This window comes from Oryx dammah, unplaced genomic scaffold (assembly GCF_014754425.2).
Source record: "Oryx dammah isolate SB20612 unplaced genomic scaffold, SCBI_Odam_1.1 HiC_scaffold_22, whole genome shotgun sequence".
Classification (NCBI taxonomy): Eukaryota; Metazoa; Chordata; class Mammalia; order Artiodactyla; family Bovidae; genus Oryx; species Oryx dammah.
The window spans coordinates 14,363,051-14,376,319 of record NW_024070206.1 but is presented as its reverse complement, the minus strand read 5'-3'; the positions used below and the strand labels follow the sequence as shown (position 1 = coordinate 14,376,319).

Below are 13,269 nucleotides of genomic sequence, written 5' to 3'. Positions count from 1 at the left end.
AGGGTTTGATGGAGATTGATTTGATTCAGATTAAACTGAAAGAGAACTTAATACTACTGAGTGCTTCAACAGACAAATATATGTCAGTTTACTGCGTGATAGTTAAATAGGAAGGTTGTCTCAGAGGTGTCTCCATCGGTTTCCTCCTGAGAAAAGGTCCCATTTTCTTTGTTTCTCAGAGGTTGAGTAACTTAAAAGACTGTATGTTGGACACTGAACATTACATGATGGAGATGCTAGATTCCTCCAAGTGTTAACTGATTTTGTTTTGGCACGTAATTAACTTGTTTGTACTCAAACTGCAAACTCTCAAGTCTTCAAGCAATTTCAATCAGTTTTTACCTTCAGCCAGACTGCACTAACTCTACCCCACACACATGAGTTTAAGGATCAGCCTAGTGATTTTGGCAGAGTTTTTTAAAGGAAAACCTGGGACTCACCTTCAGTGACTCTCTCTACACTAGAATTCTCTTGTCACTCATCAGCAACTCTGGTTGTCCTCAACCCCGATCTCTGGTTTTTCAGGCCAGAAAAGGTGAAATTCATACTGAAATTTTAGCTACTCTATCCATTCTGCATGGATAGGAGCAAAAAAAAAACAGAAAATTTGCCTGTCACTTCCATCCAAGGGTCAAATCTCCTTCAAAATGTCTATTTTGTTTACTCTGTAGTGCCTTATTTTTCTTTTTATTCTGTGCAGAGTTGATAGGGTTTATCTGAGGGAGTGTGAGTCTGATAAAAAGAATTATCTATGTGAGAAGAATTATCTAGTTATTTAGTCCTTAATTTTTAAGATTTTGAAATTTTAATATACAGATCTTGTCTTTAAAAAAAGTATTCTTAGATATTTTAATTGTATTGATGCTATTTATAGAACTGTTTTAATATTAATTCCACTTGTTTGCTGTTAATGTATTGAGTATTTAATGAAAATACAACTCATCCTGTAAAATGCAGCCTTGCTAAATTTACTCATTTGCTTTAGTGACTGTTTTTGTAGACTGTTTTGTAGATTCTTACGTAATCACATCACCTACAAATGTAAGCGATCTGACCCATTCTTTGAGCTCTTTATGCCTCTTACATCTCATTTCCCTGCCCCACTGCACTGCCTAGGTCCTCAACTATTGATAAAACAATGAACTGAAGAAGACGTAAGAATGGATATCCTTGTGCTCTTAGAGAAAACATGTTATTTTGTAAGTATAATCTTAAGCGTCAGTTTTTCTTAAATGTGCTTTATCAGACTGAGGAAATGTCTTTACATTTCTCATTAGCTGGGAGTGTTTGTCATGAATGGATGATGAATTTTTATCAAATGCTTCTAACCAAGTACAGTGATCACACTGCTTTCCCCCTTTGTTATTGCTCTGAATTACACTGATTAATTTTTGAATATTATAAACTACCCTCTCACTGTTGAGCTAAATCTCACTCGGTCATGATGTGCTCTTTGTATATTGCTGGAAGATATGTGTTAATTTTTTATACCTTTGCTAATGACAAATATTAATCTGTAAATTTTCTCCTTTTTGTGCCATCTTTGTCAGGTTTTGGTATCGGGGTTACAATGACCTAATAAAATAACTGTTTTTCTGAGTTTCTGTGAAATTGATTTCTTGCACAAATGTTTTAAATCTACCAGTAAAACCATCTGGACCTGGACTTTTCTTTGTGAGAGAGATTTTGATTATGAGTTCAATTTCTTTTTCATGGATATACGGCTATCCAAATTTTCCACTTCTTCCTGCACCAGCCATAGTAACATGTTCTTAAATTTGACCATCACAAGTTGTTGAAAATATACTGATAGTATGCTTTTAATGTCTGTAGGATCTAGCATAATATTATCTCTACCACTTCATACCTAAGCTAATTCATGGTTATGGGCTTTTTCACTCTTATGTCATCAGTGTTACAGAATTTATCAATCCTACTGATCTTTCTAAAGAATCAGCTTTCGGATTTATTATCTCTATTGTCTCTTTTCTAAAAACTGATTTTCTGCTATTTTTTATCTTCCTTCTACTTACTATTTTCTTTGACCTTTTCTCATTTCCTAGGTGACATCTTAGATAACTTTTCTAATATAATTATCTAAAGCTATAAATTTCCCTGTTCAGTTCAGTTCAGTTGCTCAGTTGTGTCCGACGCTTTGCGACCCCATGAATCGCAGCACGCCAGGCCTCCCTGTCCGTCACCAACTCCTGGAGTTCACTCAGACTCACGTCCATCGAGTCCGTGATGACATCCAGCCATCTCATCCTCGGTTGTCCCCTTCTCCTCCTGCCCCCAATCCCTCCCAGCATCAAAGTCTTTTCCAATGAGTCAACTCTTCGCAGGTGGCCAAAGTACTGGAGTTTCAGCTTTAGCATCATTCCTTCCAAAGAAATCCCAGGGCTGATCTCCTTCAGAATGGACTGGTTGGATCTCCTTGCAGTCCAAGGGACTCTCAAGAGTCTTCTTCCAACACCACAGTTCAAAAGCATCAATTCTTCAGCGCTCAGCCTTCTTCACAGTCCAACTCTCACATCCATACATGACCACAGGAAAAACCATAGCCTTGACTAGATGGACCTTAGTCAGCAAAGTAATGTCTCTGCTTTTGAATATACTATCTAGGTTGGTCATAACTTTTCTTTCAAGGAGCAAGCGTCTTTTAATTTCATGGCTGCAGTCACCATCTGCAGTGATTTTGGAGCCCCCCCAAAAAAGTCTGACACTGTTTCTACTGTTGCCCCATGTATTTCCCATGAAGTGATGGGACCAGATGCCATGATCTTCATTTTCTGAACGTTGAGCTTTAAGTCAACTTTTTTGCTCTAGTCTTTCACTTTCATCAAGAGGCTTTTTAGTTCCTCTTCACTTTCTGCTATAAGGGTGGTGTCATCTGTATATCTGAGGTGATTGATATTTCTCTCGGCAATCTTGATTCCAGCTTGTGCTTCTTCCAGCCCAGAGTTTCTCATGATGTACTCTGCATAGAAGTCAAATAAGCGGGGTGACAATAAACAGCCTTGACGTACTCCTTTTCCTATTTGGAACCAGTCTGTTGTTCCATGTCCAGTTCGAACTGTTGCACCCTGACCTGCATACAGATTTCTCAAGAGGCGGGTTAGGTGGTCTGGGATTCCCATCTCTTTCAGAATTTTCCACAGTTTCTTGTGATCCACACAGTCAAAGGCTTTGGCATAGTCAAGAAAGCAAAAATAGATGTTTTTCTGGAACTCTCTTGCTTTTTCCATGATCCAGCGGATGTTGGCAATTTGATCTCTGGTTCCTCTGCCTTTTCTAAAACCAGCTTGAACATCAGGAAGTTCACGGTTCATGTATTGCTGAAGCCTGGCTTGGAGAATTTTGAGCATTACTTTACTAGCATGTGAGATGAGTGCAATTGTGAGGTAGTTTGAGCATTCTTTCGCATTGCCTTTCTTTGGGACTGGAATGAAAACTGACCTTTTCCAGTCTTGTGGCCCCTGCTGAGTTTTCCAAATTTGCTGGCATATTGAGTGCAGCACTTTCACAGCATCACCTTTCAGGATTTAAAACAGCTCCACTGAAATTCCATCACCTCCACTAGCTTTGTTCGTAGTGATGCTTTCTAAGGCCCACTTGACTTCACATTCCAAGATGTCTGGCTCTAGATTAGTGATCACATCATCATGATTATCTGGGTCGTGAAGATCTTTTTTGTACATTTCTTCTGTGTATTCTTGCCACCTCTTAATATCTTCTGCTTCTGTTAGGTCCATACCATTTCTGTCCTTTATCGAGCCCATCTTTGCATGAAATGTTCCCTTGGTATCTCTAATTTTCTTGAAGAGATCTCTAGTCTTTCCCATTCTGTTCTTTTCCTCTATTTCTTTGCATTGATCACTGAAGAAGGCTTTCTTATCTCTTCTTGCTATTCTTTGGAACTCTGCATTGTTTTATCTACATCCCACTTATTTTACATAGTGTAATCTGATTATCCTTTAGTTTTGATACATATTCTAATTTTGCTCACAGTTTTCTTCTAAATAACCCATGAGTCAAAGAATTATGATAATTTCCATTTTTTAATACGTCTTATTGATTTCTAATTTTGTTCTGTTCTTGGCAGAGAACATACTCTATTGACTTTTAATCTTTTAAAATTTACTGAACCCTGCAAATAGTCTTTCCTGGTGAGGGTACCATGAGTACTTGAAAAGACTTACTACACTGATTTAGATCTACTTTTCTATAAATATCAAAATAGTAATGTAATTTAGATCTTCCATGTCTTTACTCACTTTTTTGGTCTTATTTAACTCTCTATAGCCACAAATCTGTGATTCTGATACATTAATTCTATCAAGTTTTACTCATATATTTTGAAAGTTTTATTAACTAGATACATGTTTATGGCTATGGCTTCTCAGAGATGTCATTTTATCATCTTCTGGCCCCACTGCTTCTACAGAAGGTCACATGTCCTTCACATCACCATTTCCTGGTATGTAACACGTCTCACTGTTCACTGGCTGCTTCCACGATTTTCTCTTTCATGGGTTTGACTATGATGCACTTGTAGTTTACTTTCATTTACCCCTATTGAATTTAATGAGGAATCTGACTCTATTTTGATGTGCAGAGTTTCAAGTTCCCCCATGTCTTCAATCCTCTACCTCAAATGTGAGCAAACTGCTAACGAAATCCTTGTGGCTGGTGGGAATTTTAAACCAAGAAAGTTTGGGTACACACAGGAACACAAGAATTATCAACCCAGCCCCACAACTCCCATTACTTCTTTCTCAAGTAATTTTTGGACCAGTCTGGAAGCCTGTCCTGCTTTTCCCGAAAGCTTTATCATATGAGCAATAATCTTTTTCATTCCCTTTTAATATACGTTTGGCTTCATCAGTCTCACATCAAAATCAAGTTTGGGGAGGGATTCATCCCATGTACAGTTCACACAGATCAAGCACTTTTTATACATTGGGCACAGCACTAACTTGTTACATATACTAGATCACTTAATCTCCCAACAACCCACAAATAAGGCAGTTAACCCACTTGACAAACGAGATCATCAAAGCACAGAGATAGAGTGACATGTCTAAGGCTGTATAGCTAGCAAGGGCTGGGGACAGAGGCTGCATTCTTAATTACCAACTCTATTCTGCCTCTTACATAGTTCAATAAAAATAAAAATATGGCAAGATAAAATTAAACCAATAACTTTGGTATAGCATTTTAGATAACTAAAGCATTATAGAATGTGCTTAACTATAAAACTAGAGCGGTCACTAGAAGAGTTAATTTCTCAGGAAAAAAACATTCTTTGGACAATGAAATTAGTAGAGTCACTCCCAAATTAAAACAGGAGGAGACAACATAATTTCCAGAGTCCAGTAAGATAAAAGGGATACTTTTATTCTTCTTGGTTTGGAACAGCTCTTCTTAGAAGCAGAAGAAAGGACCAAGAAATGACTGAAAAAGTTACCGACCTTTCTCTAAATGTTATGTTGAAAATACTACTTTGAAATCTTGCTAGGTGCTTCTACTGCCTTTGAAAAATAGCAAAATATCCCCCACATAAATAAAATAGTCCCTATCATTGAAAAGATTTAAATATCAATTCTAAAAATAGTTGCTCAAAATATTTCAAGTTCTTCCAAAAAAACAGAAACTTTTACTTAAAAAAAAAAAAAGCCAGCACCAAAGTAGGCTCAAGGATATTTATTTTAGTAATACAGCTGATGGATTTTTAAAATTTATTTTAATACATATTCTGTTTTTAACAATTAAAAAAAATAGTATCCTAAAAGACAAGAAATCCTAACAAAATATAACTACGTGGTCATTTCAATCTATTAAATGCATAAAACTTAAAACAAGAATTGCACAACAGAATAGAGTTCTGTAAAAAACTCAACTTATTAATCACACATTTTTATGATGCTGTATTTGGCTATAAAGAAATGATTTTTTAATTTGACAATTTTAATATTAGCATCCTAGAAGATAAAAATTAACTCACACTTGTATACCACTTTGAAGTTGACAGTGGGATTTTACATGTAGAGGTTAAAATATTTTACATAATGCAAATTATATAAGCAATCACATAAAAATTATGGGAGAATTACTGTAAGTTCATTACTTTTCAGTATAAATTTCTCTTCACTATCTAACTCTGAACTTTTACATCATCCTTAGTAAAAATACAGCCTCCCTTAACAACTTCTCCCCCACTAGCCTAGCAAACTTAGGGTAAACCAAGTTACAGAAAAATTATATCCTCTTAATACATAAAAAGCCATAAACATAAGCAAGGTTCATAAAAAGGTCTGGGATGAGGGAGATAATCAAGAATTTTACATATTTTAGTTCTAATTTAAGCATTATTCATGATAAGTTTCATACAAGTCTCAAGACAACCAATTCACATTGTTTATAATAACCCAAAAGCAAAGCTAAAATAATACTGGATTTTGAGAACAGAGATTGAACAGTTCAAGGGGGAAAAAAATGTGATGGTAATAAAAGAAGACTCTATTGTAATAAAATTGTTCCTGGGGAAAAAGCATCATTGGATAATTTAACAGATTTTTTGTAAAAAAAAAAAAAAAAATTTTTTGTTAAAAAGCTATGCACTTCATGTAGACATATGGAGCATTCCTCCATTCTCCCATTCAGTTTGCTTGTCCGCAGTGTCACTAAATGTGGGTTCCCTAGTTTTCAAGAGGAGAATATAGACAGTTTTTTGAAAAGCTTTTCAGTATTCCCATATCATTACCCTCAAGCAAGCTCCTTTTCAAACTGTTTTCCTCATTTCTGCATAAAATCTCAAAAAGGTCACATGGCTGTTCTAGTACACAATATATATAAATATATAAAGTATATATATATAGTATATAAATATATATATATATATATAATTAACAAAAACCTCTTTGAAAAAATTTATTTTACTACTCTGATCTAAATCAACTTTTATTCTCTCATTCAATTTTGCTAACTTCTACTCTTCCAGAACGAGGAGGGAAGAGCCCTATAAGGTCAGAAGCCCAAATGCTACCTTTTTCCTGCAGTTAGTTCCTACTGCAAGAGTTTCTCTGGCTGTCTGGCTTGGGTCACTTTGACTCTCCAAGTTGAGCCTCTTGATCTTTTCAAGTAAGTCAATTTCAACTACCTTAGAAAAGTCCACCTGGCCCATGGGAAACTTCCACTGATACAGGAGCAGCTCAACTGCTCTCTTACTTTTTTTTTTAAGGCTTTTTCAGGTGACAATCAAGTACCAGTCTATTTATCTCCCATACCTCAATTCAAACTGAGGAGGTCCCTGACGCCCCTCGATCTTGATAAAAGGAGAAGGGAAATGCCACAGCAAAAACCTGCTCTCTCCAAGTTTTCATATGGGATCTCCCTCACAAACTCTTTATCATGGCGAGGAGGTCAGTGATAAGTTAAACCTAACAATACTTGTCTCAGCTAATCTTTCCTGCAATTCCTACATAAATGGTATAGCACCTCAATTCTGACTGTAGGTTACTTGTAACTAGGTCTCAGATTTGGGGGCCTCTGAATATATATAAAAAGTCTCACTTTAACTAGCTGTTACAATTTTACTTCCAGGTAAGATATAAGCAGGTCATACACAGCAAGCTAATGTTCCCTGTTGCAAAAACTAGAGGGAAAAAGGTAACAAAAAAAAATTTATTCAAAGACAACAGTGAGCACAGCGAGCAATTAAAGCAATGAGATCCAAACGAACAAAGACTGAGAGAAGAGAAGACATTTTCTGGTGAATAGAAAACTGTCTGTGCCATTTCCTCCCCTGGAGTCACTTGTACATTCCAGGTACAAGCTGAGCACCAGGTTCAGTCTGGAAAAAGAAACTCTAATGAAGAAAATAAACATGGTCAAACTTGTGACAATCACAAGATTCTCCTCCCTCAAAGATGTCTGTCTTATTTTAAAAATGCAACCATCAGGATCAAGCACCAAACTCAAATTATGGAAGAAGAGTTGATATGAATCTCCCACAATGCTAACGATGGAAATAAATAAATAAAAGGCATGTGCCAGTACAGACTAAAACAAATTAAAATGGCAACCAAGCCTCAGCCCAGATCAGCCACTGAGATTAAAGTGATCAGCCTGTCTACCTAAGAAAAAGTTAATTACTCTTTGGGGAAGGCATCATTTGTAGCATCTAAAAACATGGCTACAATTTTTTAGATGTGTATTATTTTAGCTAGGTTGATTCTAGGCTGTTAAGTGAATTCTTCAAAGCAAAATACATTACGTGAATGGGACAAGAAAAGTGAGGATGTTTACTGTAATGAGTGTTAAATTTAAATAGATAATAATAAGTCTGTGTAATAATTCTGTAATTTTATAAAGGAACCTAGGTTCTAGGGCAGGTATGTTTTCTCTGATAAGGTAAATGATAAAAATGCCCCATGGAAGAATGTATTATATACACAAAAGGACTTTGAATACCAGGATCCTAACTACCTCAGAAAAAATCAAAATGTAAATGTAGGCATCAGATAAAGGTTAAGGGTCTTAGCAATGCGTCTTTCAAACTGTGTTTCACAGGAGCCTAATGAAGTGTACACCAAAAGTGCTTTCCCAACTTATACACAGATCATACAGCAAATGACAAGTTGGATGCTGAGGCTGATAAGTCTCAAAGTTCTAGTTTGCATTTATACATTGTTTCACTGTTTTGACTAATTGATTTTATAAATAATAGTTATATTAAATCACCATAGTTATCTGGTAGAAGTGTTTACTAAGCAAAGATAGACAATTGTAATTCAATATGAGTTCTAGGAGAAAACCTGGAAGGAAAATGAAGACTGGAATACCTGGGAACATTTCAAATAAATCATATTCATGACTATAGTGCTTTACAGCTTATAAACCAATGGTTATAGTATTTCAAAAGACCCCAAAAGAGTACTGTGAAAGAACTCAAGATAGTACTGACCCCTTTCACAGATGAAGAAATAGTAAAAAACACAGTAAAGAAATAGTAAAAAAAAACAGTAAAAAACACATGCCTCAGGATTCTCATTCATCAGTACTGAAGAAAGCTTACAAGTCATCAAACTTCAAATTCAGAGTTCTTTCTGTCATAGTACTCCATATATATTATCTCACACACACATCTATGTATGAGGGAGGAAGAATCATTCTTATTTTCTTCTGAAATAAAAAAGCACTAATTTAAGGAGAACTGAAGTATACTATACTTCAGTTTTTAAAGACTTTTCTTTTAATTCTTTCTGGGTTATCCAGAGAAGCAAAAGAGTAAGAATATGAAAATAAAAATAAAAGCTGACAATCTCCATAAAGTTTACTTCAATTACTCTGATGTTTTAAAAATTTGGAAGATGGAAAACAAACTCCAATGTCTGTGACAGTATTAAGAAGATACTCAGTATCCTGGAAGGATATATAAGAGAGAGGTAATACAACTGGGTGAGGATATGGGTGATGACGGGAGGGAGAGGGAGAAATTTTCCCACTGTATAATCTGTGTTCGAATTTGGAATCATGTACAACACATACTACTTTATCTTTTTAAGGAACATACTTTTTAAAGGAAAAAATATAAACACATGTATTAGAATGTTAAGAAAATGAAAATATTGTTTCCCTGTAACAGGAAAGTTGACTTAATTTAAAGGGTTTTAAAAAATATATAAGAATAGTCTAAGTATTACCAAAAAGTTCTTTTTAAACATTTAATTGTGCTGACTCAAAAGTAAAACATACCTTCATAGATAAATATTAGGGAAAAATTATAGGACATTTCTCTTTTTAGGTAATCCATAAGTAATCACTATTAACAATTTGGCATTATTTCTTCTAAAGTTTCAAGATTAAACACTAACATTTTTATGCTTTATCAACTTCAGAAAATTCCTATTCCTAATTTGTTAACATGAGCACTGGATTTTATAAAAAGCTCTTTCTAGATCCATGAAGATCAGAGCTTTCATAAATATGAATATGCAGTGCCTCATATTAATGGACCTCCAACAGGTCAATCATACTAGCATTCCTGCAGTAAACCTTACCTACTCATGATGTGGTGGTTTTGTTTTTATAATTTGAGCTTTTTTATTTATAATTTTTGCATCTATTTTTACAAGTAAAATTGGTATAAACTTTACTTGGCTATTCAATTTTACTTTACCATTCAATTCTGGTATAAAATGAGTTGTGTAAGTTTCCTTTATAGTTAAGGAAACTATGGGTTACGACTGGATTTATCTAATTCTTTGCTATTAAAAACAATGCTGAAATGAACACCAGAAATCTTTGACCATATTCCTGACTGTTTCTTTAGGATGAACCATCAAAATGTCATAAATGGTCAAATACAAAGTATCACCTTAGGAAAGTCCTTATAATTTATGTTTACAAAAAAAAAATTCTGTATTCCTGCTTATTTACGTACAACGACCATTATCAAATTAGCATTCAGACCTCACAGTCTCTTGTTTTTAACTTTACAAGCTCTCCACCTCCGCTGCTGTTTCGATTTTGTTTTTCTGTAGATAATATGCACTGAAAGCCGATTTTTCTTCTTTTGACTGATTCATTACCTAAACATCAACTGCCATTCTGACTTCTGACTGAGCTGTCTTGAGATGGAAAAGCGTCATGAACCTTTATCCATACTATTCAGCTCACTGTAGCTTAGTAGGTTAAGTTTTACCCATGAATCACTTTGTCACCACATACAACAATAGGAAGGAAGCAGGGACACATACGTGCAGCTACAGCTATCCCTTTCTTCAGAGGCAAAGCGACGAAAGCAGAGCTAATTATACGAGGCGGGTGGGAGGGACACAAAGTCAGGTCTGTGTTTCTACCCACAGTTCAGTCCCACTCTAACAGCAGCAGATGGAGGTGGAGGGCAAGAAACGGTGGACAGTCAATGAGACACTGGCCATTTAAGAATATTTGCCATTTTAAAAATTAAGTAATTTATAGTTCAAGTTCATCAATACATGATGAAAACATCAAGACATCAATACCTAAAGGTATTTTATTAACAACTCACTTGCAAGTTTAAGCTAACAGTAAACCCATTTTACATTACATCTTAAATAATTTTGCTTAAGCTGCAGTTTGGATCCCTTCACAATGGGCCCTTTCTGTACCCACTCTCCCTGTTTTACAGTTGACACCATGACGAGTTGACTAAATGTTTAAGGATATTTAGTAGTTAAGAAATGACTAATAATCTGATACAATTTTCAACTATTAACAAGAAAGCAAACTTCAAAAAATATATGGTTCCAAACAGTACAAGAAACTTAGATTTCTTAATAGATAACAGCCAATATTCAATCTACATTTCTTGCAATATTAAAAAAAAAAAAAACCCACCAAATTAGACAAGCAAGTTTCTAAGCTTCATGGAACTTTTATTAAAGAGTGAAAAACAAGATACTGGAAAAGCAACACTTCACTTCCATTGATCGGGTAAAAGTGTTGGGGAAAAAAATCTTTAAAGAAAAGGAATGTTAAAAAAAAATTTCTAAAACTAGTGTGTAAAATGAAAAATGGACAAGAAGGAAAAGAAATCTGACTAAGGGGACTTCCATAGTTTAAATACAAAATCTATACATTTCAATCAAGAGGCTGCTACCTACTGAATCTCCTTAAGAGGCAGGACTGCACGACTCTCCTTGCACCTCCGCTTGTCAACACTTCACTGCACTGGCAGCAGAGCCTTAAATGAAGCGGTGCAGAACCATGGCCCCATGTCTTCCTGGACCGGACCACACTGCTCCCTTGGATGAGGAGGAAACATACTATCCAGTCTCCCACCTCCACTCTTGACAGTCTCACAGCCCTTTTCCTCACTTCTTTACCTGAGACTCTCTGATGTCTTCCCCCTCACCCATGCAGCGCTTCCTCACTACCACGCAGCCTCTGAGGCGGGCCGTCCCCTGTCTCCGCCCCCTACACTCGCAGGACCCCGGTCAGCGGCCCTCCCCACCGCCACACTACAGCACCACTCTGGGTGAATCAAGCTTCTCCTAACTGAATTCCTCCTTGACATCCATCCAACTCGGCCACCAATCTTTCTTCAGGAGGAAAATTTTCACAAGCTGCAGAATAGGGAAAGCTTCCCACTTTGGACACAACTCCCTGAGCATACATCTTTCAGAATGCCTACTGTATGTTATAAAACTATCTTTCTTATTTTTTCAAGTTTACCTCCCTTACTAGGAAGTAGGGGCTTCCCTGGTGGCTCAGAGGTTAAAGCGTCTGCCTGGAATGCAGGAGACCCGGGTTCGATCCCTGGGTTGGGAAGATCCTCTGGAGAAGGAAATGGCAACCCACTCCAGTACTCTTGCCTGGAGAATCCCATGGAAGGAGGAGCCTGGTAGGACTACAGTCCATGGTGTCGCAAAGAGTCAGACACGACTGAGCAACTTCAGTTCTTCACTAGGAAGTAAGCAACTCAACAGCAAAGACTATATGTTGATATTAACAACTGTTTACTGACTTGAAATGCCAGGCATCTATAAACATTTCTAAAATGAAAGAATAAACCAGGAAAAGTGACTCTTACTTAAGAAATACATGAAACAAGCAAGGTAAAAGAAATGGATAATTAATCTACCAAACAAGGCAGGAAACATTCTGTTAGTATTTGCAAGTAGATAGGCTGGTGTTACTAGGCTCTATTATCAACAAGCATCCACAGTGTATTTCCCAAAACTCATTAGAAACATGTCAAGTAGGATGGTTTCACATGCCATATGCTAGCCTATGTGTATGACACTGCAAACAATCATTTTAGAAAATGCAATAAACTGACACTCCCTCTAACTCTATAATGTGCACAATTATAGCAGTACAAATTAAAACCACTTGCTACTTTATTTTAAAAAATACTGTTTCTGAGAGTGGCACTACTCTGAAAATGATTAAACGTACACTAATAAAACTTCAACCTCTTAGGTATCACATCCTTCTAATATAAGAGGCAGGTCTTCAAGACAGGTTCTGACCAACCATGACACACCTTTAGAAGTAATGTTGTAACTCAAATAAAAACTATACAAAATTCATCACAATGTGAGCTGTCTGTTGACTCGTTACTGAAGTTTTGACCAAAGGAGGAGAAAACGGTCAGCAACTACTGCGGTAGTGATAGAAAATCTTTGACTCTTTATTCAAATTCGATCACAGAAATTTTACAAAAGTATACAATGAAGCATTTAGGCAATGAAGGTAAACGAAGACAGTGAAGATAAAAAT

The 13,269-nt window shown here is 36.1% G+C and overlaps 1 protein-coding gene and 1 non-coding gene across 3 annotated transcripts in view; one reads left to right on the top strand and one right to left on the bottom strand.

Annotated features, from left to right (window-relative positions):
- The window catches only part of SMAD2 (SMAD family member 2), a 92,603-nt gene that overhangs the window by 47,162 nt on the left and 32,172 nt on the right, over positions 1–13,269 (bottom strand). The gene's annotated exons all lie outside the window — the stretch shown is intronic.
- Positions 12,244–12,315, top strand: TRNAS-GGA. Its single transcript has one exon. It is a non-coding gene; the product is annotated as a tRNA-Ser (tRNA).